We start from the raw sequence: 25,945 nt of genomic DNA on the forward strand, positions 1-25,945 counted from the left end.
TTGGCTATCGATCTAGTAATGTATGGCTTAATTCCTAGATGGGAGATTTTCACTATGAGACATTAATGGGAGATAGTGTCAAAAGCCTTGGATAACTCAAGATAGGGGTATGTCATCCCTAATCCAGGTCTTTGGGGTCAGTATCAAAGAAGTCCACCATGTTTAATAAGCAAGATCTACAATTGACAAAAACAAAATGGGTCAAGTCAAGTGTGTTGAAGGTCACCTATGTCTCTGTGGATAAGGTATATGTGGATTCCTTCCCTAGCCTTGCAGTAAAGGATTTCTGGGCACATGGGTCAATAGTTGTAGTTTTGCATGTTACTAGATTGATGTGTAGATTGATGTGCATTGCATATCACACAACAGTGGATATTACTTTCTGTACTGTAGGTAATATATATATATATATATATATATATATATATATATATATATATATATATATATATATATATATATATAAGTACTGAGACACCACCAATCTTGCAGGTCTTGGGGGGAGGCAACACATGGCTGTATTGTAAATATGTGACATATTGTTAGATACAGCCGTCAGTTTGGTATGTTTCCACAGGTAAGTTCATATTATAGACAGGAAATGGACAGTAAACAGCAATAATTCATAATAATATTTACTTTTCAATACTGCGGTGATCAGTGTATTTGCGTGATGGTTGGCAAAGTGTATGCTCATGCAAGATACACATTTCAAATACTATTCATGCTTGTGCATAACTAAGCATTGTGCAAACACGAGCTGCACTGCTAAAGTCTGGCAGTTAGTACTGACTCTATGAAATGCACATGCTGCTTAACTGACACTGTTGCAGCATGTGTTCATGCATTGATACATGTCTTTTTGAGCCCAGATGATACTGGGTTCAAATCCAGGTGTATATAATACTTTTAAATATTTTTCAATAAACATTCATAATGCAATGACATTAATTCTTTATAGTATATATGTAGCTATGTGTTGGCATAGTGCAATGGGGTAAAGTGGCATTGCACAGAGGTAACTGCAAAAGTTTGCCACAGTTCACCATTGTTGCGCATTGGTACATGGTGCACACCTCCATGCAAACATGAAGCCCAAAAAGTAAAGGGATGCATTGCTTTTTCTGCTACTTATGTGTGTTGTGTGTGATTCTATTTTTTTACCAAAATAAAGTGGTGAAATGGAGTAAATAAGAAACTGGTGAAATGGGAAGCAAGCAGGAGGAAGAACAAGGGGAAAGCAGGAAGGAGGGAGGCACGAACTATAGGTATCCCTTTTTTTAACAGTTTAAACTGAAAATGTGTGTATAATGTTAACTGAATTTGGACTGTGACCATAATGCTATCATGTTTTGTAGCCAATTGAACCAAATCAAGTGTGTCTAGTTGACACGTGTGAAATGGAGAGCTATGTATGGGAATTTCTTTTTTTTTTTTTTTTTTTTTTTTTTTTTTGTGGGACAGGTGCCCATTTATATTTTTATTTGAGAGAAAGAGTAATGTTGGGGAAAGGGATGTGTATATGTCTGGGTCAGGTAAGCTGAGTATATGAGGAAGTAATTGCAGAAAGACAAGACAAACAAGACAAAAGACAGGAATAATGATGGATACAAAAGGTTGGGAACACCATGATTGTGGTGAAGGTGGGGACTACCAGTGCCCATGCTCATCAAGCTTGAAGACAGTGAGAATAGAGTCCTCACACACTAGACTATTGTCACTGTCACCTTATTCTGCAGGTGGCTGAAGTGCTTTATGTCTTCTCCTCCTCCTACTGAGCATAAGGGAGAGCAGCCTCTCCATCCAGTGTAGGCATGCAACAATGGTGTGGTGCACCACCATATGCACCATCACTGCCGACTCACAGCGGGTGATGGAATCACCACCTCTGCCATTGCTCCCAGAGGGTATCACAGGACCAGCCTCCAGGACAGGACTACCTAGGGTGCAAGTCATGTAGGGGCAGCTGAGGAAATGCTGTCAGGTTGGATCCCAGATGTGCTGAGCATCGGTGCTAGAGCTGGTGGAGCAAGGTAAGACTGATACAATAAGGCTGGCCTACCTTGCTGTGCTATGGAGCATTTATGATGTGGTACACATGCATGACATGGACACATTTTGATGACATATAATACAAATAAAAAATAAAATAAAAATAAAATTAAAAAATTATTTTTAAAAATAAAATAATATTTTTAAACATAAAATAAAATAAAAATAAAGTAAAAAATGTTTTTAAAAAATAAAATAAAAATAAAGAAGCTAAAAAAAGAGAGAGATAAGGGTTGGGGTGATAGGAAAAGAGATAAAATTTGTACCATCATATGTGACATACAAATCATTAATACAATTATACAACTCCAGTATCTTAAGTTTTACATTTAAGTATACTTCCAAACAGATACACACTATACTACAGATTGCTGCAAGTAATCCAAGAAAAATTCAGATATTGTACCAATGTGTGATCCAATTATACAGATAACAGTTTACAGCAGGGCATTTCTGACAGTGGTATAGAGCTTTTAATTTAATGTAAATATTATTGAAGAAATAACAGTATTGTATAGTTGTGAATTGTGGTTTTTGAACCCACAACCTCTGACTAAAGTCTAATAATGGTATTTTTACAATTGGTTTGTACTACAGACTAATGCATGCATACTTGCTTTTACAGTTGAGATATGCATGCTCAGTATGATACAACTCCATAAAATACCAAAAAAAATTTATTTTAATTTTTAATGTTACAATAACACTTCTCCTCTGCTGCATACCTACCACTCACTTCCCTCAGTCTCTCCAGTTGAGTTTCACATGCCTGGACATTGAACATCTGATCTCTGGCAGCTGGAGAAAGCACAGAAAAGAAAAGAAAAGAAGAGCATTACACATACCAGTCTTACCTATATTAAGCTAAGTCTTATAAGTACTCTCTTTAGTTAATGCTTACACAACTGTGAGATGTCTTCCACCCTAAATTCATCCCATGAACAGTTGAGAGTATCCCTCTTCCTCCTCAGTAGGTCATTAAAATGATGCCTACATTACTTTCCAGTGTACTGGATACCAGTGGCATGGAATACAAACTGGACTAAGTATTCCAAGCCTCAGACTTGCACTTGGAGACAGAATAGTCCCACTGTAGAAGCCTGTGGCAGTGGTTCTTTACTAGGAGTCCAATAAATATCCAGGACTCCTGGACACCCCACTGCTGTGCCCTAAACCTGGCACATTTCCCAGTAACACCAGCCATGGCTACAAGCAGACCTAGAGCAATGGTGACTGATGCGTTCCCACCAATTCCACTTATCACATTTACTGGAGTGTACACACCTGATTAACACGTTTACATGATGGTAACCAGCGACCAGCAGTGCCAAGCAGTGAGGACTGAAATAATTGCAACTGGAATGTTCATCTGATATCACAATAACAGTGCCTCATCTCTCATACATATACTTAATATCAGGTCCACTATCTAAAGTGTTATAAGTGAGAACGGATATAATAGGAAGTGGTACAGCAGTAAAAGTGTATGGAATATCCTGTATTCAAATACATGACCATGTGCATGACAGTCTTACCCTTACACCTGTTGCCACAAGAACGTTGAAATAACACCTGTTCATGTTTCAGTTCATTGCTGTCAAGTACAATATCACAACAGTAAAAAAATGGTTTTGCACCCTGTACTAGAACCCAGAATCATCTGTACTTCAGCCCCACACTTACACCTCTTGCCACAAGACTAGTTACATGACATTCCATAATTTAATAATCATTCTTAAGGCCTCTCTGTTAACTGATGCACAATGTTTCTATTTTTGTATCTGGGTTCTACTTTTGGCTGTCTGGATCCTGTCTGCTTCCTGGGTGGTCCAGTTATCCAGTTTGTGCATTGCTGCACTTCTCACAAATGAGATATGCACAGCCAAACCTGCCAATTCATTTTCTCCATTCATGTGATTGCACTAAGCACTGCATTGTGCAAACGATGGTCACAAAAAATAAAATTAAATTAAAAAAATTGAAAAAAATTAAAAACAAAAAAGAAAAACAAGGAAAAATAGCTGACATGAGGAAAAGCAGTCTATGACATATACACTAAAAATGTTAGTACACATGAGGTATTTCTACAGAGATGCCAATTTTCTCTCTCACTCAACTGAACCTTCAGAATTCAGTAAGGATATGTTATCTCTCTTTGCCACACAAACAGCTTTCAGCAAGAAAAATAAATCATTCTGCATACAACTAACTGCTACATCACCTACATTAATATGACACCATACGGCTATTATTTGTACATTTATTATTTTTGGATGTACTGCAGTGAGTGATCACACTACCAGTAATGATTATTGCTTGCAAACATACAGCTCTGTGTTACCTCTCTGTGTTTGTTGATAATGTTTCTCTTACCTGACCAGTAATCTGAGACATGAAGTCCGTAAGACATTATATAGCATTGGCCTTAAAATGTATGAGGATATTAAATGGTAATGTCATATTCAGTTTCCAACAAATGAAGGAAAGGTTGGATGTTAATGAACAGAACCTGCAAATTGTGTGCTGCTTACTTACATTTCCATCCTTGACAAAAGTGCATCTAACTTTGTAAGTCTAACCTAACACACTCACTGGCTGTAAGGCAATCTGCATTACTGTTGTGTTTATTTTCGCCCAACTAGTAATCATGCAATCCATTAAACAGAAACACCGTGGAAGTGCCTGAAACATGTTTACATTTGCTACATGGAGTCAAGGATTTGGGAATCAATAGTTCTAATGAGTGCACACCTCATCTGCATCTTCACCATGCTGACAGCCCTGAATCTGCACCAGAAAAGGCAACCATGTAGCTAGGGAAATTGAAAGTTAGCATACTTGTTTACGTGGTGAACACAGAAGAGAGGCTATTACTTTGGGATGTATCTGCACAGAAGATTACTGATTTTGAGAAGGTATGCCTGCATTTTGTCAGATACATACTGCATATGTTAGCATGTAATTAGGAATAATCTGTTTAATAGGTTTATATATATTTTGATTAACAAATGCTTTTACTCTTTTATCTGTATGCATTACTTAGATCTGTACTGATGGCATGGGCAATTCACAGGTATACATGACTGGCAATACCTTCACATGGAATATTCTGTATTAAATCTGTAGACATGGCTCAGGGACAAGTCATTTAATATCACGTTTAGAATTTTAGAGATCTTTTTTAGCCAAATGTGTAATTTGCCTGTTATTTTGGGGTCGGGAGAGCAAAGCTGCATTTCTGATATAGCACAAACAAGGATATGTTGCTATTGTTACTGTCCTTTTTTTAAATCTGCTTGCACATATAAGTCAAATATGTGTCTGTTGTCACATGCTAAAGTAATTTCTGTACAAATTCCCCATCTTTTACTTACTTGAACTACCAAGTATGCCACTCATTCATATTATTGCATAATACACTACAGACTGAAGACTTAACTTGTAAATGTAGCAGTTTTAGTTCAGGGCTGACTCTGTCTGATGCAAACAGTACACAGCCAATACATGGGGAGGTAAAGGGCATGGAAGTTGCCTGCCATCAATGTTACTATATGTATATGCATAGGAGGAGGATTGTAGGCCCCTAAGTGGTGAGTGAATGTCCCATGCTTTTTCTCTTGCTAATGCAAGGGCATATTGAGCACACCTACATCTGCCTACACCCTCAACAGCTGGTGATTTCCCCCTCTGACTACTCATCTGTCTGTCATTGTGGTGACCTTGGCATTGGTGGTGGAATGTCTGCTCCTTCCCGTTGCTGATCCAGCTGAAGCTGTTTTCTCAGGATGATGTTGTATAGCACCGCACACTCTGTGAATACGTCAGTACATGTATGCGGATTGTACTGCAGGGCTCCCCCATATGTATCTAGGCACTGGAACTGGGACTTCAGCAGCCCACACTCTCTATGATACTTCTGGTTTGAGTGTGTGCCTGATTATGGCATTCTTCAGTGGGTGTGTGTGCATTCCTGATGGGTGTCATCAGCCACAGTTCAAAGGCATAACCTGCATCCTCCAGTAATTGATCCTGTGGGATATCCCTCCTAGCAAACATCTGGTACACTTGGGAGGTGTGCCAGATGTGAGATGTGGTAACTGCCAGGGTTGCCAGCACATACATTCAAGATGATTCCCTAGGCATTACACATGACTTGGCAGTTAATAGAGTGGTAGCCCTTTCTATTTATGTAGAGTCTATTCTGTTCCATGGGTGATGCCTTAATTTCTATATGTGTGCAATCTATGGCACCCAGTACTTCAGAGTAGTGTGCTACATGGTAGAACTCCTTCATATTTCTGACCCTTTACTCAGGTGTATGGAGAAAATACATGTGGTCACTGGCATAGCATTCAGGAACTGATGTAGGATCTTGGATGCTGATGCTTGTGACACCCCAACAAGTCCCCTGAAAGGTACTTGTAGCTAAGATTCTAAGTGCTAAACATATCTTTATCTCCAATGGGATGGGTTCCCTTCAGTTGGCTCTGGCTCTGAATTGAGGAAGACAGAAGTTGCAGAGTTCCTGTAGTTTGTCTCTATCCACTCTATAGCGCTCTACAATTTCCAAATCATGTAGGTTGTGAATAGTTAAACAGGGCCTGAAAATTCTTCTTCTTGACCTAGGACTAGCATAGGCTTCAGCTTGTTGCACGTGCAAATGAATTAAAGCAGCAGCAGCAGCCCCTAAAATTCTTTCTATCTAGACTCCTCCCTGTGGCTGTATTCCAGTAGGTTGTGGAATTTGCAGGGAAAGCCAGCACTGAATTTATATGGTTGTTTTATAGCTTGTTGAATAGCTGCACTGCATTAGATCAGTTGATTAGCATGCAGTTCAGCTGCTCATGCTGTAATTAGCACGTTGCAGTGTTTACCTTGTTTGCATGGTGATGCGCGCCTCTACACTGTGCTTATTGAATTTAAAATTCTGTGCTGCCATGATGCGCACACAGTAAAAATGGACTGTGTAGGGTTCATTAAATTTGTCTGTTTATGTTTTAAACTAATGGGTAGTATTTTCAATTTTAGAATTTTAGGTACCTGTTTTTTTAAGGCAACAGGTATGTTTGTCATGTGATGGTTCCATTTCTTATTTAAACTGTGATTTGGTTTGTGTTAGCCATTCTGAAGATGTCCTTTATACACTTGGATGAAAGTATTTAAAGACTGTTATTAAATTGCTCTGCTTGTTATTTTTGTTTTTTGACACAGTTATTTCAGCTGGCATTCTCCCATTTTGTTGGATAATTGTTCATGAAATTAGTATTTCTTTTCAGTCTTTGATGTTAGCCTAAAGTGCTCTTCACAGTACCCACAATGTGCCCAGAAATGACTCCTTCTGTAATTCATGCAGAGTTACATGTATCAGTAAAATAGCTAAATATGACTGTAAATTAATTTTTATTAGACCTGTTGCTCCTACTACTATTGGAACTGCCCGAGTATTGTTCTTCCACATTGCCCTCATTTCTACTTCCAAATCCTGGTATTTTATGACTTTGAGTCTCTATGTACATAGGAGAGTGTAATCACTGGGTGTAGGAATTCCAATGATTAATTCTACTTGTGTCTTTTTTTTCCCATGGATTAGTATACCTGGTTTTCTCACATCTATTTTTGAACTGTTGATAATGAGTAATCCCATATGATATAAACTTTAACATTTTCTTCAATGTTGTGTGGTTCATGGTTCTAGTGTTTCTCAAGTACTTCAATATTGTAGTGCTTGCACAATCCCAATGCAACAGTCTTGTCACATAACTGTGCATTTCAGTATGTGGGTCAACTGCCATGAGTGTATAACATCCAGCAACCAATAAGATTTGTGACTATTTGCAGTTCTTTTTTAAATAACGTCCATTTGTCTGCTTCTCCTTCATGATCAATGGACTTCATAAACCAACATGTATGTACTCCACTATCCTGGGACATCATTGTTAACCTTTCATCTTTTGGTTGCACTTCACCTCTCCTTATCCATTCCTGCACCAAATCCTGATCAATATGATGTTGTTTCAAGAGATCTCTATACTTGTCAAAATATGTATGCCTTTTCTACATTCTTTCTTTTTCATCTAGTCCTTTTCCTTATATACTTTCTTTTGATTTTTGGTACATTCAGTTGCTACCTAATTGTTATCTACTGCTGGTGTAATTTCCATTCTGGTTTGATACTGATATACTTCTATCCAACTAAGTTGGGAAGTCATCTTAGACTTCTTCTTAGGTTTTAAAACTTTCAGTATATTTGGATCTGATGAGGTCAGCAGATATGTCTGCAGTCCCACAATTGCAAGTCTGCATATGTAAATCAATTTTCAGGAAGCCCATACCTCCTTCAGAATGAAGAATATATAATTTTGGTATACACTGATTTTTATATATCATTTCATATGCACGGTACAGTTTCAGCAAACAGCAAACTGATTTATATCTTGGACTTCATTCCTAGATGTCAATGCAGTTTTTAGTACTAGCTTTAGTCTTCTAAAGTATTCCTTACTGAGTTTATTGAGTTTTATTTGTATTTGTTCATGTTTTATTGCAGATCCTTCGTGAATTCCCAAATATGTATACACTCCCTCCAGCTCAAGTTCCTTTATAAAAAATTCCTGTCCAGATTGATATTTTATTGGTGCTGCTGCATTCCTGCTTTAAACAGTGCCATTGAACATTTATCAAGTCTGAATGGCATTCTTATACTATCTGAGAAAGTTTTAACTACTTGCAGTTGTGCTTCCAACTCCATATCTGATGAATTGAACAGTTTTAAGTCATCCACAAAAAGTAGATGAGAAGTCTTTAAGCAAGTTTGTTTCTGGGACCCAAATTGTAATCATGGCCTAACCTGTTAATTAAAGAGCTTTATGTGTTAAGAATAAGACAAAAAAAAAAAAGCAGCAGTGACAAAGAATCCCCCTTTGAAATGTTATTCCTGGGATTATAATTTGCCCTTTGTCATGTCATAGCTGCAAAGTGATTTGCCAGTGTTTCCTGGTCACTCTAATGAGATTCATCATTGTAGGTTGTATCTTGCATATCTGTAAGCATTCCTCTATCCATGAATATGGGATGCTGTCAAATGTTTTTATGTAATCTATCCATGCCATACTTAGATTCTTCCCGTTTTTGCAACACTCTATTATGGTTTTATTCAGTAACATGTAAACTTTTGTTCCATATGAATTTCATTGTTATCCTTTTGTTCTAGTGTCATAATTGAGTTTTTTTCTAAATAACTATAAAGTCTGTCAGCATCAGTTCCAGTGTATAGTTTCTATATTGTTAAAAAGCATGTTATTGGTGTATAGTTTTTTTAGGATGGCATGTAGTGTCACTCTTAAGGATGAGTATAATTTTTTTTGTTGTTAACCAGATTGGTGTCTATTCTGGGTGCTCATATAAGTAATTCTTACTCAGGGTTAAATTTGTGTGCAAATATGTTAATACTTTTAGCCCATAGTTAGGCAATGCACTTGAGCATGTGGATTTCCATTTAGGAGCTTCTCTTAATTTTATTTCAGTTTCTCTGGCAGTTACAACATTCCAGTTCATATCCTGTACCTTAGAAGTCCTTACTGTTTCTTCTATTTTTTCTATCTACTCAGTATCTGTATTACATTCCACAGAACCTTCATAAATATTTCTCCAAAATGTGTCTATCTCTCCTTTTTGGGTGGTATTTCTATTCCTTTTGCTTTGTTTCCAAGCTCTTCATAAAACTGTTTTGGGTCATCAATGAATTGTTCATTTTATACTTTTCCTTTATGTTCATCAGCATATCTTCTAAGTTTTTCTGCCTGTGCTGATATTTTAGTTTATCTATAGAAGTATATGAAATATCTTTGCCTGTATTGATACTGTGCAATGCTTTTACCACATTTATCTTTCTAAGTATTTTTAATGATCTGTTTCCCCTTCTATACTCTTCTAATTGTGATACTGCTTGTCCTAATTACTTTAAAGTTTTCTCTATTCATTTTTTTCATGGTGGCATTTTAGTTTTCCCTTCCTTTGTCTTACTGCTCTACCTTTTTGTGATAAGACTTTGGGCCAGATTCATGAATGCATACACTAAGTGTGCACAATCTGTATTCAAGAACAGCCCTGACACATTGTGTTATCTATTCATTCAGAAAGATTATACTAAGTGTACATATAGTCTACACTTTGTGGTAACCTTTATGAATCCCCCTTGATACTTAAGTCTACAAAAACATTAGTAGGAAAACAAAATTTAGAAGGAAGAAGGTGCTGATGTTGTCTATTCACTCAGAACGGTGTACACTTAGTGTAGGCATTCATAACTCCATACCTTTATGTGCTATTAATTTAGTTGCATGGTAATATATCACATTTATTTCTGTCATATCTCAAGAATTTCTCTTAATTGTTTCAATTACTGTATTCATATGTTTCACCAAACTTCTAACATGTTAGGTCTTATTTACTTCCTGTAATCTATTTACTTCATCAGTCCGAATATGTGTATCTTTCTCTATTAAATCAAGCAGCTCTTTCATAAGATAATTTTATTCTAGCTTGATGGCACCTTCTTTGTATTCACTTTCTGTGGAAATTTCCAGAACATCTTTTTGTGGCATATCCACTTCAGATGTGTCCTACATCATCTGCTGCTCCTACATATGGCAACTCCTGAGCATATCTAAACAACCCTACCTTGGTATGTGATTTACTGTGAAGTTGACTATTAAGAGAAGTTTTATTTGAATTTATATAGTATTTGTTATCACAGTTTTAACTATTTGTAGGTAGGAAGGGATAGCTTGTTAACAAGACTTACTTTTATTCATAGTTTGTTGTTTTATCTTTAATTTCACTGTTGATTGTTACAAAGGGAGAGGTTTTAGACAGGCAAGCTCTAGCTACAAAAAGGGGCTTAGACAGCTATAAATTCACAAAGACTGCAGAGAGGAAAATCCTGAGGATATCTAAATAAACCCAACTCGGTTTGTGATTTACTGAGCAGTTGACTGGTAAGAGAAGTTTTATTTGAGTTTGCATTGTATTTGTTATCACTATTTTTAACTGTTTGTAGGTAGGAAGGGATAGGTTGTTAACAAGACTTACCTTGATTCATATTTTCTCGTTTTAACTTTAAATTTCACTGCTGGCTGTTAGAAAGGAAGAGGATATAGACAGGCAATCTCTAGCCACCCCAAGGAGCTTAGACAGCTATAAATTCACACAACTGCAGAGAGGAAAATACTGAACATTTCTAAACAATCCTACCTTGTGTTGTGATTTACTGTGTTGATGACAGGTAAGAGAAGTCTTCTTTGAATTTATATTGTATTTGTTATCATGGTTTTTAACTGTTTGCAGGTAGGAAGGGGGAGTTTTTAAGAAGACTTACTTTGATTAATATTTTGTTGTTTTACCTTTAATTTCACTGTTGGTTATAAGAAAGGTAGAGGTTTTAGGCAGGCAAGCTCTAGCCACCCCAAAGGGCATAGATAGCTATAAATTTAGTCAGATTGTAGAGGGTAAAATTCTGAGCATATCTGAATGATCCTACCTTGGTTTGTGATTTACTGTGGAGTTGACTGGTAATAGAAGTTTTATTTGAATTTATAGATGTCACTGTTCTTAACTGTTTGTAGGTAGCAAGGGATAGCTTGTTAACCAGATTTATTTTGATTCATATTTTGTTGTTTTTACCTTTAATTTCATTGTCGGTGGTTTGAAAGGGAGAGCTTTTAGACAGGCAAGCTGTAGCCACCCCAAGGGTCTTAGACAGCTACAAACTCACACAGACTGCAGAGAGGAAAATCATGAGCATATCTAAACAATCCTATCATGGTTTGTGATTTACTGTGGAGTTGATTGTTAAGAGTTTTATTTGAATTTATATTGAATTTGTTATCATTGTTTTTAACTATTTGTAGGTAGGAAGGGATAGTTATTAGCAAGACTTACTTTGACTAATATTTTGTTGCTTTACCTCTAATTTCCCTTTTGGTTGTTAGAAAGAGAGATGTTTTAGACAGGCAAGCTGTACCCACCCCAAGGGGCTCAGACAGCTATAAATTCACACAGACTGCAGAGAGGAAAATCTTGAACATATCTAAACAATCCTACCTTCCTTTGTGATTTACTGTGTTGATGACAGGTAAGAGAAGTTTTCTTTAAATTGATATTGTATTTGTTATCATGGTTTTTAATTGTTTGCAGGTAGGAAGGGAGAGTTTTTAACAAGACTTACTTTGATTAATATTTTGTTGTTTTACCTTTAATTTCACTGTTGGTTATTAAAAAGGGAGAGGTTTTAGACAGGCAAGCTCTAGCCACCCCGAAGGATATAAACAGCTATAAATTTAGTCAGATTGTAGGGAGTAAAATTCTGAGCATATCCGAACAATCCTACCTTGATTTGTGATTTACTGTGAAGTGGACATGCAAGAGAAGTTTTATTTGAATTTAAAGACATCACTGTTTTAACTGTTGCAGGTAGGAAGGGATAGCTTGTTAACAAGATTTATTTTGATTCATATTTTGTTGTTTTACCTTTAAGTTCATTGTCAGTGGTTAGAAAGGGGGAGCTTTTAGACAGGTAAGCTGTAGCCACCCAAAGGGGCCTAGACAGCTACAAATTCACATAGACTGCAGAGAGGAAAATCATGAGCATATCTAAACAATCCTATCATGGTTTGTGATTTGTAGGTAGGAAAGGATAGTTGTTAACAAGACTTACTTTGACTCATATTTTGTTGCTTTGCCTCTAATTTCCCTGTTGGTTGTTAGAAAGGGAGAGGTTTTAGAAAGTCAAGCTCTAACCACTCTAAGGAGCATAGACAGCTATAAATCAGACAGAATACAGAGAGGAAATTTATGAACATATCTGAACAATCATACCTTGGTTTGTGATTTACAGTGGAGTTGACTGGTAAGAGAAGTTTTATTTGAGTTTATAGATGTCGCTGTTTTTAACTTTTTGTAGGTAGGAAGGGATAGCTTGTTAACAAGATTTATTTTTATTCATATTTTGTTTTACCTTTAATTTAATTGTTGATGGTTAGAAAGGGAGATATTTTAGACAGGCAAGCTGTAGCCACCCCAAGGGGCTTAGACAGCTACAAATTCACACAAATGGTAGAGAGGAAAATCATTAGCATATCTAAACAATCCTATCATGGTTTGTGATTTTCTGTGGAGTTGACTGGTAAGAGAAGTTTTATTTGAATTTATATTGTATTTGTTATCACTGTTTTTAACTGTTTGTAGGTAGAAAGGGATAGCTTGTTAATATTTTCTTTGATACATATTTTGTTGTTTTACCTTTAATTTCACTGTCGGTTGTTAGGAATGGAGATATTTTAGACAGGCAAGCTCTAGCCACCTCAAAAGGCTTAGACAGCTATAAATTCACACAGACTGCAGATAGGAAAATCCTGAGCATATCTAAACAATCCTACCTTGGTTTGTGATTACCGGTGGAGTTGATTGGTAAGAGAAATTTTATTTGAAATTACATTGTATTTGTTATCACTGTTTTTAACTATTTGTAGGTAGCAAGGGATAGTTGTTAACAAGGCTTACTTTGACTCATATTTTGTTGCTTTACCTTTAATTTCCCTGTTGGTTGTTAGAAAGAGAGAAGTTTTAGACAGGCAAGCTGTGCCCACCCCATAAGGCTTAGACAGCTATAAATTCACATAGACTGCAGAGAGGAAAATCATGAACATATCTAAACAGTCCTACCTTGGTTTGAGATTTATTGTGGAGATGACAGGTAAGAAAAGTTTTATTTGAGTTTATAGATGTCGCTGTTTTTAACTTTTTGTAGGTAGGAAGGGATAGCTTGTTAACAAGATTTATTTTTATTCATATTTTGTTTTACCTTTAATTTAATTGTTGATGGTTAGAAAGGGAGATATTTTAGACAGGCAAGCTGTAGCCACCCCAAGGGGCTTAGACAGCTACAAATTCACACAAATGGTAGAGAGGAAAATCATTAGCATATCTAAACAATCCTATCATGGTTTGTGATTTTCTGTGGAGTTGACTGGTAAGAGAAGTTTTATTTGAATTTATATTGTATTTGTTATCACTGTTTTTAACTGTTTGTAGGTAGAAAGGGATAGCTTGTTAATATTTTCTTTGATACATATTTTGTTGTTTTACCTTTAATTTCACTGTCGGTTGTTAGGAATGGAGATATTTTAGACAGGCAAGCTCTAGCCACCTCAAAAGGCTTAGACAGCTATAAATTCACACAGACTGCAGATAGGAAAATCCTGAGCATATCTAAACAATCCTACCTTGGTTTGTGATTACTGGTGGAGTTGATTGGTAAGAGAAATTTTATTTGAAATTACATTGTATTTGTTATCACTGTTTTTAACTATTTGTAGGTAGCAAGGGATAGTTGTTAACAAGGCTTACTTTGACTCATATTTTGTTGCTTTACCTTTAATTTCCCTGTTGGTTGTTAGAAAGAGAGAAGTTTTAGACAGGCAAGCTGTGCCCACCCCATAAGGCTTAGACAGCTATAAATTCACATAGACTGCAGAGAGGAAAATCATGAACATATCTAAACAGTCCTACCTTGGTTTGAGATTTATTGTGGAGATGACAGGTAAGAAAAGTTTTATTTTAATTTATGAATCAAAAGAGAGGTTTTGCACATAGGGTAGGTGCAAAAAGGCCACAAAAGTTAGCACAAAGTAAAAAAAGAGGCCAGCACCAAGAATGATAACTCGGTTTATTCTGAATGTAAAAAATCAGCACATTTGCCTTCTTCAGTGATGACCATGCAACTAGGAAAGTCATCCATTTATATATCCAGCATTAATTATCAATCAATCAATAAAGCATTTAAAGGCACAGTAAAAAAATAATAGTATGCATCCCTATATATCATGAGAAAAAAAATCAAGAAAACATTTTTGGGAAATGCATTTTAAAATGTTACAAATGGTCATTAAGACCCGGGGAAATAAAGCCCCAACTTAACTATCCAAATTTTTTCTTTTTTATTTAATAAACTGTGCCAACGCAATTTTTGAGATCTATTTTGATATTTTATCAATGATACAAAAGTGGAATACCGCTGATTTGTGAGTACATACACGTCTGTAAAGTGCATTGGTCATGCATTTATTCCTGATGTCGCCTAAATGCTCAGACATCCTAATTCTAAATGGACTGGAAGTTTGCCCAACATAAAATGAAGAGCCGGAACAGGTAGCTAAATAGACCATCCAGTCTGTGCTGCAGTTTGCAAAATGTTTGAATCTGTATACAAATTTAGTATTTTTACTGGTAAACTCCTTAGATTTTAACACGTATTTACAAAAAGACCAATGCCCACAGGGGAATGATCCAAACAATTTCTCTCCTGTGATGGTTAGTTGATCCTGCATAGGGTCCCATTCTGTCTTAGATTTGTAATGGTTAAGGTAGAATCCCAATGTTCTACCTCTATGATATGAGAACTTACATTCATCTGGAAGGAGATTAGCTAGTTCCTCATTTGCCATGAGAGTGTTCCAATTTTTATTAACTGCATTTCTAATGGCATGAAAGTTCCTACCATATGTAGTTGTAAATCTCAAATATTTTCTGATGGTGATGTTTTTTCATGATATTTCAATAATTCTGTCCTATCCTGCCCAGTTGCTGGCTGTTATAATATGTCCAGGTTTGTAGCCTCTCGCATTAAACCTGTGTATTAAATCATTTTTGTGATGTTCATAGTCATTCTGGGAGGAGCAAATCCTTTTGATATGAAGGAATTGGGACTTGGGAATATTCCTAATGATGTGATCAGGATGTAAGCTCGTAGCTTCAAGAAGACTATTATATTGTGGATATTTTCAGAATACCTAGGTCGACAGTATATTATCTGTATTTCTACAAATCTCAACATCTAGAAAATGAATTTGTTGACAGTGCATGTTGAATGTAAATTCAATACCCCACTTGTTATTGTTGAGGTATTGAACAAACTCCAAAAGATATTCTGTATCCGCCCACAAAACTAACCAAAAGTCATTCAGGTATTGCCAGCAAATATCCATCTCACCCAAAAAAATGTTATGTAACTCATCATATATAAGGAATTCCTCCAAGTATCCCATAAAGAGATCCATATAAATGGGAGCAAAGGATGCCCCTTTAGCCGTACCTCGCAACTGCCAATAATATTCCTTCTGAAAACAGAAGATGTTTTTTGTAAGGACATGTTCTGCCATATAGACTAACAATGTATTGAAACCAGGAGGATAAAGGTTTGCTTTCTGAAGCCAATAATCAAGAGCTTTCAAGCCCAGCCAAATGTGGAATGTTTGTATATAGGGCCATAACATCCAATATACACATCATCCATCCTGGTCCCAATTGCGTATCACTTAGAATTCTAAGGAATTCAGTCATATCTTTGATCCTAGACCTAACCATTTACAGAAGTTGCTGTAAGTACTTGGTAAGAAATTCTGATAAGGGTTCCGTAAGTGAGCCCATACCAGATACTATTTGCCTACCAGGTGGTTTCTGCAAGTTTTTTATGAATTTTTGGTAGCAAATAAAGTATCTGTCTCTGAGGATCTTCCACTTTAAGATGTTGTTAAACTGATATACTGATAATCCCTTCCTCAACAGCCAATTCCAAGAAGGAATCAATTTCCTTCTTAAAACGGTCAGTCGGATTCAGAGGCATTGGCATATAATGTTTGCCATTCTTAAGTTGTCTGTACACCTCAGATAAATAATAGTCCATGTCTATAACAACGACTGCTCCTCCCTTGTCAGCTGGAATAATAACTATGTTGTGGTTATTCCTCAGTTCCTGAAGGGCTATTTGTTCAGCCCCTGACAAATTGTGACCCAACATACGAGTTTCATAACCATGAAAACATAGATCTTTGAGAACAGATTTTTGAAATACTGCAACATGTTTATCCATCGGGGGCTGAAAAACAGATTTTTTAAATCTGAAATCAGTAGATTATTGAGAGTTCTCCTGTTGACCAAAAAGCAGCTTTAAATTCAACAGTCGACAAAATGACACAACATCTTTAACCACGCTATCCTCATGAACATAAAAGCCAGGAACATATGTTAGTCCTTTATTAAGGAGTTTAATTGCAGTTTCAGATAGTACTACAGAAAAATATTCAATACATTTGACTGTTCAGCTATTTGGGAATCATCATTTGCAGCAATGTTTCCAGATTTTCTACATTTGTGATGTTTTCTCCCACCCCTGTGTGTCCTAACTCTAAAGAGGCTGCAACGTTTTTCTGTTTCTTATAAGCTGGGGACCCCTGAGCAAGCATTTGTTCCATGTCAGTTACAGAGGACTCCTCCCTTGAGGTACTGCTGTAATCAGTTTTGGATTTCTTTAATATCAATCTAGGTCTCTTTCTCTTTGGCCTAGCCCTGCTATGTTCCCCGTCTGAAAAAGGTAAAATTTTTCCTAAATCCAAAAGGTTTACCTTGCTCATAATCCCGCAAATCTCTTTGAAACGTATGCAATTTTTTGTTTCTAAAGTTTTTTTCCATCACAAGTAAATCTTTGTGAAGACATTCCTGATACTGGGTCTGACCCTCATATACCTTAATTTCTTCATAAATCTGTTGGGTTTCTGTTATATTTGTCTGGATTGAACATTCATAAAAGGAGGACAATATCCTAACAAAAGACATGGTTCCATCATGCGGTGCTTGTAGCCATTCCTCGTTTAACATATCATCAGGGTTATTAACATAAGGCTGCACCCTAATTCTAAGACCTCTAGGGGTTATATTTTTAACAGTGTAAGCTTTAAATAGTTTAAGATGCCAAACTGAACTGCATAAATTAGTCATGCTTTTAGCTAGTTTGGAAAAAAGGCTCTTACATAGATCATTAGGATCCCTAACTTCACTTATACTGGTATTAGTATTATCTGTATGGATACCAAACAGCTGAAGATCATTTTGGTCAGCTGATAACCCTTGCAGTATAGTTACCAAATCCATATTGAAGATACCTCAGATTGATGTTAAGAAATGTGAAGCTTATGCTTTTTGGGGGGGGGGGCAGAAATGAAACTATGTTAAAAAACATGCCACCATAACTGCCAAAGAAGAAATGCCAGTTGGTTCAATTAAACTATTTGTGGAGAAAAAAAAAATCTTTCTTCTAACAAGGCCCAACCATTCATTTAAAATGTGTACATTATTATGTTTAACACAAAACAATATATGTACATCACCCTGTGACAAACTGAAGCACCATATATAGTTGCAATAGTGTCCCCCGATATAACGATAGTTGTGCTTTTCAGCAGATTCAACTCAAGCTGTTATATGGACATACATTGTAATATATGTTCAATATTTATCAAGAAAAGCAATCCCTACACACTATTGTGAAGCATACATATCTCAAATGCCTGTAAAATACAAGCTGTGTTGTTTGAATTATAGATAATTTCAAGTAGTTTTCCCCAACATACTGTATGAATATATACACAGCATAAGTATGAACAAATCAATCCATCAGAATATTTATGATTGGTAAAAAGGCAAAATATTTCACCATAAATTCACTGTAAATTGCAATACAGAGTGTCCAAATGACACAACGACCCTTCAGTTCTATTGTTACCATCCCCAAAAGATATGTATAACAGGTTCAAAAAAGCAGACTATAGCAAGGCCATCAATGTATAAACAGTTCACCATTGGTGTTTATTTAAACTGTCCACATGTCCAAAACACTTGAATGCCACAACAACCCTTCGATCCTGTTGTCGCATACACAATAAAGACAAATATGTAGAGCTAGCCTGGATCCAAAGACACATAAACCAGCACAAAACCTTGACTGATCCCAAAGCCACAATGATACTTTGATTCTGTTGTTGCTAACAACTTCTTCATCAAGCAGCAGAGCTGGTTGATTTAATTCTAGAAAAAATACATCTAGTTTATCAAAAAGTCAACAGTCACCGTCGAGTGTAATCCAAGTTTGCAAAAGCATGCTAATTACTTCGATCCAATCAGGCCCCTTATTGCCAGTGTCCTGAGATAGTATATAGCGAGTTTGAAAACCAAGCACATAACATATTCAGATATCCCAAGTGCTCTATAAATCCCATCAACCCTATATCACGTTGCCGTTGATCTTATACAAAGGCAAACGTAAAAAGAGCTTATATAACTGGCTTAGTACCCAAAACTCACATATATCGCATCACAGGTTACAATGATCCTTCGATCCTGTTGTCACAAACCACTGGTGTTAACAACGAAGAAGCTGGTAGATTCTTTATTCCAAAAAAAAATCAGTTTCACTGAAAGTTAATAGTCACAGTCAGATTTGATCAAAATGGCAATAAGCATGCTTTTTACATTGATCCATGCAGGCCCAGTAAACTTCTATCCTTCAGTTAGTCGCAAGACTAAAAAATGTAGATTCACATGGACTGTAGAGAGGAAACTCCTGAGCATATCTAAACAATCCTACCTTGGTTTGTGATTACTGGTGGAGTTGATTGGTAAGAGAAATTTTATTTGAATTTACATTGTATTTGTTATCACTGTTTTTAACTATTTGTAGGTAGGAAGGGATAGTTGTTAACAAGGCTTACTTTGACTCATATTTTGTTGCTTTACCTTTAATTTCCCTGTTTGTTGTTAGAAAGAGAGAGGTTTTAGACAGGCAAGCTGTACCCACCCCAAGTGGCTTAGACAGCTACAAATTCACACAGAATGCAGAAATGAAAATACTAAGCATATCTAAACAATCCTATCTTGGTTTGTGATTTATTCTGGAGTTGACTGGTAAGAGAAGTTTTATTTGAATCTATATTGTATTTGTTATCACTGTGTTAACTATTTCTAGGTAGAGAGGGATACCTTATTAACAAGACTTACGTTGATTCATATTTTGTTGTTTTATCTTCAATTTCACTGTCGGTTATTAGAAAGGGAGAGGTTTTAGACAGGCGAGCTGTACACACCCCAAGAGCTTTGGACAGCTATTAATTCACAGAGACTGTGGAGAGGAAAATCGGAGCATATCTAAACAATCCTACCTTGGTTTGAAATTTGCTGTGGAGCTGACTGGTAAGAGAAGTTTTATTTGAATTTATAGATATCACTATTTTTAACTGTTTGTAGGTAGGAAGGGAGAGCTTTTTAACAAGATTTACTTTGATTCATATTTTGTTCTTTTACCTTTAATTTCATTGTCAGTTGTTAAGAATGGAGAGGTTTTAGACAGGCAGGCTCTAGCCACCTCAAGGGGCTTAGACAGCTATAAATTCACACAGACTGCAGAGAGGAAACTCCTGAGCATATCTAAACAAGCCTACCTTGGTTTGTGATTACCGGTGGGGTTGATTGGTAAGAGAAATTTTATTATAGTTTGTGATTTACTGTGGAGTTGACTGGTAAGAAGTTTTATTTCAGTTTATATTGTATTTGTTATCACTGTTTTGAACTGTTTGTAGATAGAAAGGGATAGCTTGTTAACAAGATTTTCTTTGATACATATTTTGTTGCTTTACCTTTAATTTCATTGTTGGTTGTTAGGAATGGAGAGGTTTTAGACAGGCAAGCTCTAGCCACCTCAAAAGGCTTAGACAGCTATAAATTTGCACGGACTGCAGAGAGGAAAATCCTGAGCATATCTAAACAATCCTACCTTGATTTGTGATTACCGGTGGAGTTGATTGGTAAGAGAAAATTTATTTGAATTTACATTGTATTTGTTATCACTGTTTTAACTATTTGTAAGTAGGAAGGGATAGTTGTTAAAAAGGCTTACTTTGACTCCTATTTTGTTGCTTTACTTTTAATTTCCCTGTTAGTTGTTAGAAAGAGAGAGTTTATAGACAGACAAGCTGTATTCACCCCAAGGGGCTTAGACAGCTATAAATGCATACAGACTGCAGAGAGGAAAATAATGAACATAGCTAAACAGTCCTACCTTGGTTTGAGATTTACTGTGGAGATGACATGTAAGAGAAATTTTATTTGAATTTATACTGTATTTGTTATCACAGTTTTAACTATTTGTAGGTAGGGATGGATAGCTTGTTAACAAGACATGTTTTGTTGTTTTACCTTTAATTGCACTGTTGGTTATTAGAAATGGAGAGGTTTTAGACAGGCAAGCTCTAGCCACCCCAAGGGGTTTAGACAGCTATAAATTCACACAGACTGCTGAGAAGAAAATTGTGAGCATATCTAAACAATCCTACCTTGGTTTGAAATTTGCTGTGGAGTTGACTGGTAAGAGAAGTTTTATTTAAATTTATAGATGTCACTGTTTCTGTTTGTAGGTAGGAAAGGAAAGCTTGTTAACAAGATTTACTTTCATTAATATTTTGTTCTATTACCTTTAATTTCACTGTCGGTTGTTAAGGTTAGAGAGGTTTTAGAAAGGCAAGCTCTAGCCACCTCAAGGGGCTTATACATTTATAAATTCGCAAAGATTGTAGAGAGGAAAATCTTGAACATATCTAAACACTCCTACCTTGGTTTGTGATTTACTGTGAAGTTGACTGGTAAGATAAATTTTATTTGAATTTATATTGTATTTGTTATCACTGTTATTAACTGTTTCTAGATAGGAAGATATAGTTGTTAACAACACTTACTTGGATTCATAAGTTGTTGTTTTACCTTTAATTTCACTGTCAGTTGTTAGCAAGGGTGAAGTTTGTGACGGGCAAGCTCTAGCCACCCCAAGGGGCTTAGACAGCTATAAATTCACACAGAATGCAGAGAAAAAATCCTGAGCATATCTAAACAATCCTATCTTGGTTTATGATTTACTATGGAGTTTACTGGTAAGAGAGGTTTTATTTCAATTTATATTGTATTTGTTTTCACTGTTTTTAACTGTTTGCAGGTAGGAAGGGATAGTTTGTTAATAAGACTTATTTTGATTAATATTTTGTTGTTTTTCCATTAATTATACTGTCGGTTGTTAGAAATGGAGAGGTTTTAGACAGGTAAGCTCTAGCCACCCCAACTGGCTTAGCCAGCTATAAATTCAAACAGACTGTAGACAGGAAAATCCTGAGCATATCTAAACAATCATACATTGGTTTGTGATTTACTGTGGAATTTACTGGTAAGAGAAGTTTCATTTGAATGTATATTATATTTATTATCACTGTTTTAACTGTTTGTAGGTAAGAAGGGAGAACTTGTTTTACAACACATACTTTGATTTATATTTTGTTGTTTACCTTTAATTTAACTGTTAGTTATTAGAAAGGGCAAGGTTTTATACAGGCAAGCTCTAGCCACCCCAAGTTGCTTAGACAGCTACAAATTCACACATACTGCAGAGAGGAAAATCCTGACTAAATAACTATGCAATCCTACCTTGGTCTGTGATTTACTTTGGAGTTGACTGATAAGAGATGTTTCTTTTGAACTTTTATTGTATTTGTTATCACTGTTTTTAACCTTTTATAGGTAAGAAGGGATAGGTGTTAACAAGGCTTACTTTGATTCATATTTTGTTGTTTTACCTTAATTTCAGTGGCGGTTGTTAGAAAGGGAGACTATTTAGACAGGTAAGCTCTAGTTACCACAAGGAGCTTAGACAGCAACAAATTCACTCAGACTACATAGAGGAAAATCCAGAGCATATCTAAACAATCCTATTTTGGTTTGCGATTTACTTTGGAGATGACTTGTAAGAGAAGTTTTATATACATTTATATTGAATTTGTTATTACTATTTTTAACTGTTTGTAGGTGGGAAGCGATAGCTTGTTAACAAGACTTATTTTGATTCATATTTTGTTGTTTTACCTTTAATTTCACTGGTAGTTGTTTGCAAGGGAGAGGTTTTAGACAGGCAAGCTCTAGCCACCCCAAGGGGCTTAGACAGCTATTAATTCACATAGATTGTAGAGAGGAAAATCCTGAGCATATCTAAACAATCCTACCTTGGTTTGTGAATTACTGTGGTGTTAACTGGTAAGAGATGTTTTATTTGAATTTATATTGTATTTGTTATCACTGTTTTAACTGTTTATGTGTAGGAAGGGAGAGCTTGTTAACAAGACTTACTTTGATTCATATTTTGTTGTTTTACCTTTAGTTTCACTGTTGGTTGTTAGAAAGGGAGAAGTTTTAGACAGGAAAGCTCTAGCCACTCCAAGGTGCTTAAACAGCTATAAATTCACACAGACTGCAGAGAGGAAAATTCTGAGCATATCTAAACAATCCTACCTTAGTTTGTGATATATTGATCTTTGCTGTTAAGAGGAAGTGTGACGGCAAGTGATAGTGTGTACGACGTAAAGGAATTACAACCCTTGTCTGGCTTGAGAACTTGTATGGTCAGAGCAACTTTACTGTACTTAATTTTATTGTTTAGTTGTAATTTGCTGGTGTGATTTTTTTTTTGTCATAGAAGTCGATTTAAAGTCTGTTTGAATTCTGTGGTTACTGTTTTTGATTATTTTTTTCTTTTATAATATTTTATTCGTTTGAAGCTGAATTTGAATTCCTAAAATGAGTATGTACTTAATGATCTGCTAATCACAAATATCTTATACAGTGTAATAAATGTTATGCATACTTAAAGGTAACAGCTGATAACACACTGGTGATCTGTGTTCCTCATGTCAAAAGTTGGATGATATGCTTACCATTGTTAGAAATAAATCTAGACTTAATGATGATGATTGCACTTGTGCAATTGGCATGGCTTGGAGAACAGTTTCCTATATTAATGACTGGACTGATGAAATAAATATTGTTAGGCATAGAGCAAAGAAACACATTTAGGAAATGATGTATCTATTGTCTGCAAAAATCATTCAACCTCTATGAAACAAGATGATGGCCCTGACAACTTTGGAATTCTGGATGCAAGTATTCAGCAATTTGAGCATCCAGTTTGTTTAGAAGGAAACAAAAAATGAAAGAAAAGAAGAATTTAACAACAAATAACAAGGAAGAAAAAGAAACTGATTGATGACTGTAAAGGAAAGAGAATACGTAGTAAAAATGACACTGCTTTGTTATGCAGCACACAGGTTACAGGGAATGATGACATTGTTCTATCAGAAAACCTTCAGTCTACAGAACAAGGCATTATTTTTCCAACAGAGAAGGTAGAAAAAAGAGGCAAGGGGCAGGTGAAAAGGAAGAAATGAAAATTGAATGTGGAAGAATTGAAGAACATTAATATTAGAAAAAAGAAGAGAATGACATATGTTGACTGCATGGCTCAAGCTGTGGATTTACAATACCAGCTGGATGAGAGTTTAATACATAATGAAAACAGTGGGATTAATAAGACTAATGGTCAAGATATATCCTTTGTAACAATCGACAGAGCAGATATTATTGTATTAAAAGCAGAAGATTCTACAGAGCTGGCCAGAAAAGATGTTCTTATAATTAGAGATTCAATTATTAGAGAAACTGATACTTATATTTTCAGAGATGATAATGAACATCAAATATGAACATCAAATAGTGTTATGCTTGCCAGGACCAAAAATAGAAGCTTTGAAACAAGCCTTGAAACCCCTTAATGTAAGGAAGTACCGATCCGTTTTTATGCATGTTGGTACAATTGATGTAATCCGCAAGGATTCTCTGACTGTTAGTAGGGAACTGACAGCCCTCTTAGATAGTATAGCTTGTACTGGTGTTAGGACATATTTTTCACAAGTCACCTATAGAAAGGATAGTCAGATCACTGTGAATGAAAATATTTTTGGGGGTAAATACCTACATGGAACAAATGTCCTGTTTTAAAAAATGGAAATGTGTAGAGCATCCAAGCCTAGTTTTGGATATATCTGTTCAGACAGGATGGTGTATATTTGTCATATCAGGGAAGAGAATTTTTGCCACAGATATTTTGCAATATTTGACAAACACTAGTCAGGATTTTTGCCAGGTAGAAAATTTAACAGTTCACAGATACCAACATTTTATGCATCTCTGGTTGTTAATGCTAGGAGCATTAATAATAAAGTTTTTTTCTTAGAAAATGTACTATGTTCCCTCAAGATTGTGTTGTTATTGTTTGTGAAACATGGTTAAAGAACAATGACTGGAAACCAGTTCTGTTAGGGTATAAATGTTTTTAATGTAACAGACATTCTAACAAAAAAATCGGGTGGAAGTGTTATGATAAGGATTAAAGACAGCTATGAGACCTGTAATTATTGCATGTTCAGTGATAACACCAATACTATAGACTGTATAACTGTGACAATAAAGAACACCCTGGAACATATAACAATTGTTGGAGTATATAGACCCCCAAAGTCAAGTTTAGATGACCTAGAGGAATTCATACATTTCTTACATGAAACACAGGATAGAAGAATAATATGAGCTGGGGACCTAGCAGAAACAGACTGGAATAATATTGATTCAACAACGTTAGCAAAGAAATTATTCACAAAGTATATTCAGGAACAACAATTGCTGCAGATTGTAAAAAAAAACTATCAGCGGACAGAACATACTAGACATTGTTTGTGTTCCTAAAGAAATTACTGTTACTTCAACCATAGGATCATAGGAGGTTACTACGCTATTGGCCTTGATGCCCTTGTAAGCCTAGCCAAGAGTGTAGCCCATGTTTATACAAATCAGCACCCAATCCCCCTGTCCAGCAGGGCACAATTGGAATCCCAGGGGTATATTTTCTGTTTCCCATCAAGATGTCCAGGTTGCACTTAAAAAGGGGTAAAGAGGTACTCTGTTTGATGTGGAGGGGAATCTATTCCATAGATGGGAGAGTCTCTGGGACACAAATCTGTCCCGCCAACAAGTCTTGTTGATGTCACAGACCAGGTTGAGGCCGAGCATGCAGGTTACTCGAATGGAGCTTGACATGCAGATATGCAGTAGTCCTATCAAGGTGGGGTCTATGATTGTCTTG

Source organism: Protopterus annectens, chromosome 1.part2 (assembly GCF_019279795.1).
Source record: "Protopterus annectens isolate FY-2018-M chromosome 1.part2, PAN1.0, whole genome shotgun sequence".
Classification (NCBI taxonomy): Eukaryota; Metazoa; Chordata; order Ceratodontiformes; family Protopteridae; genus Protopterus; species Protopterus annectens.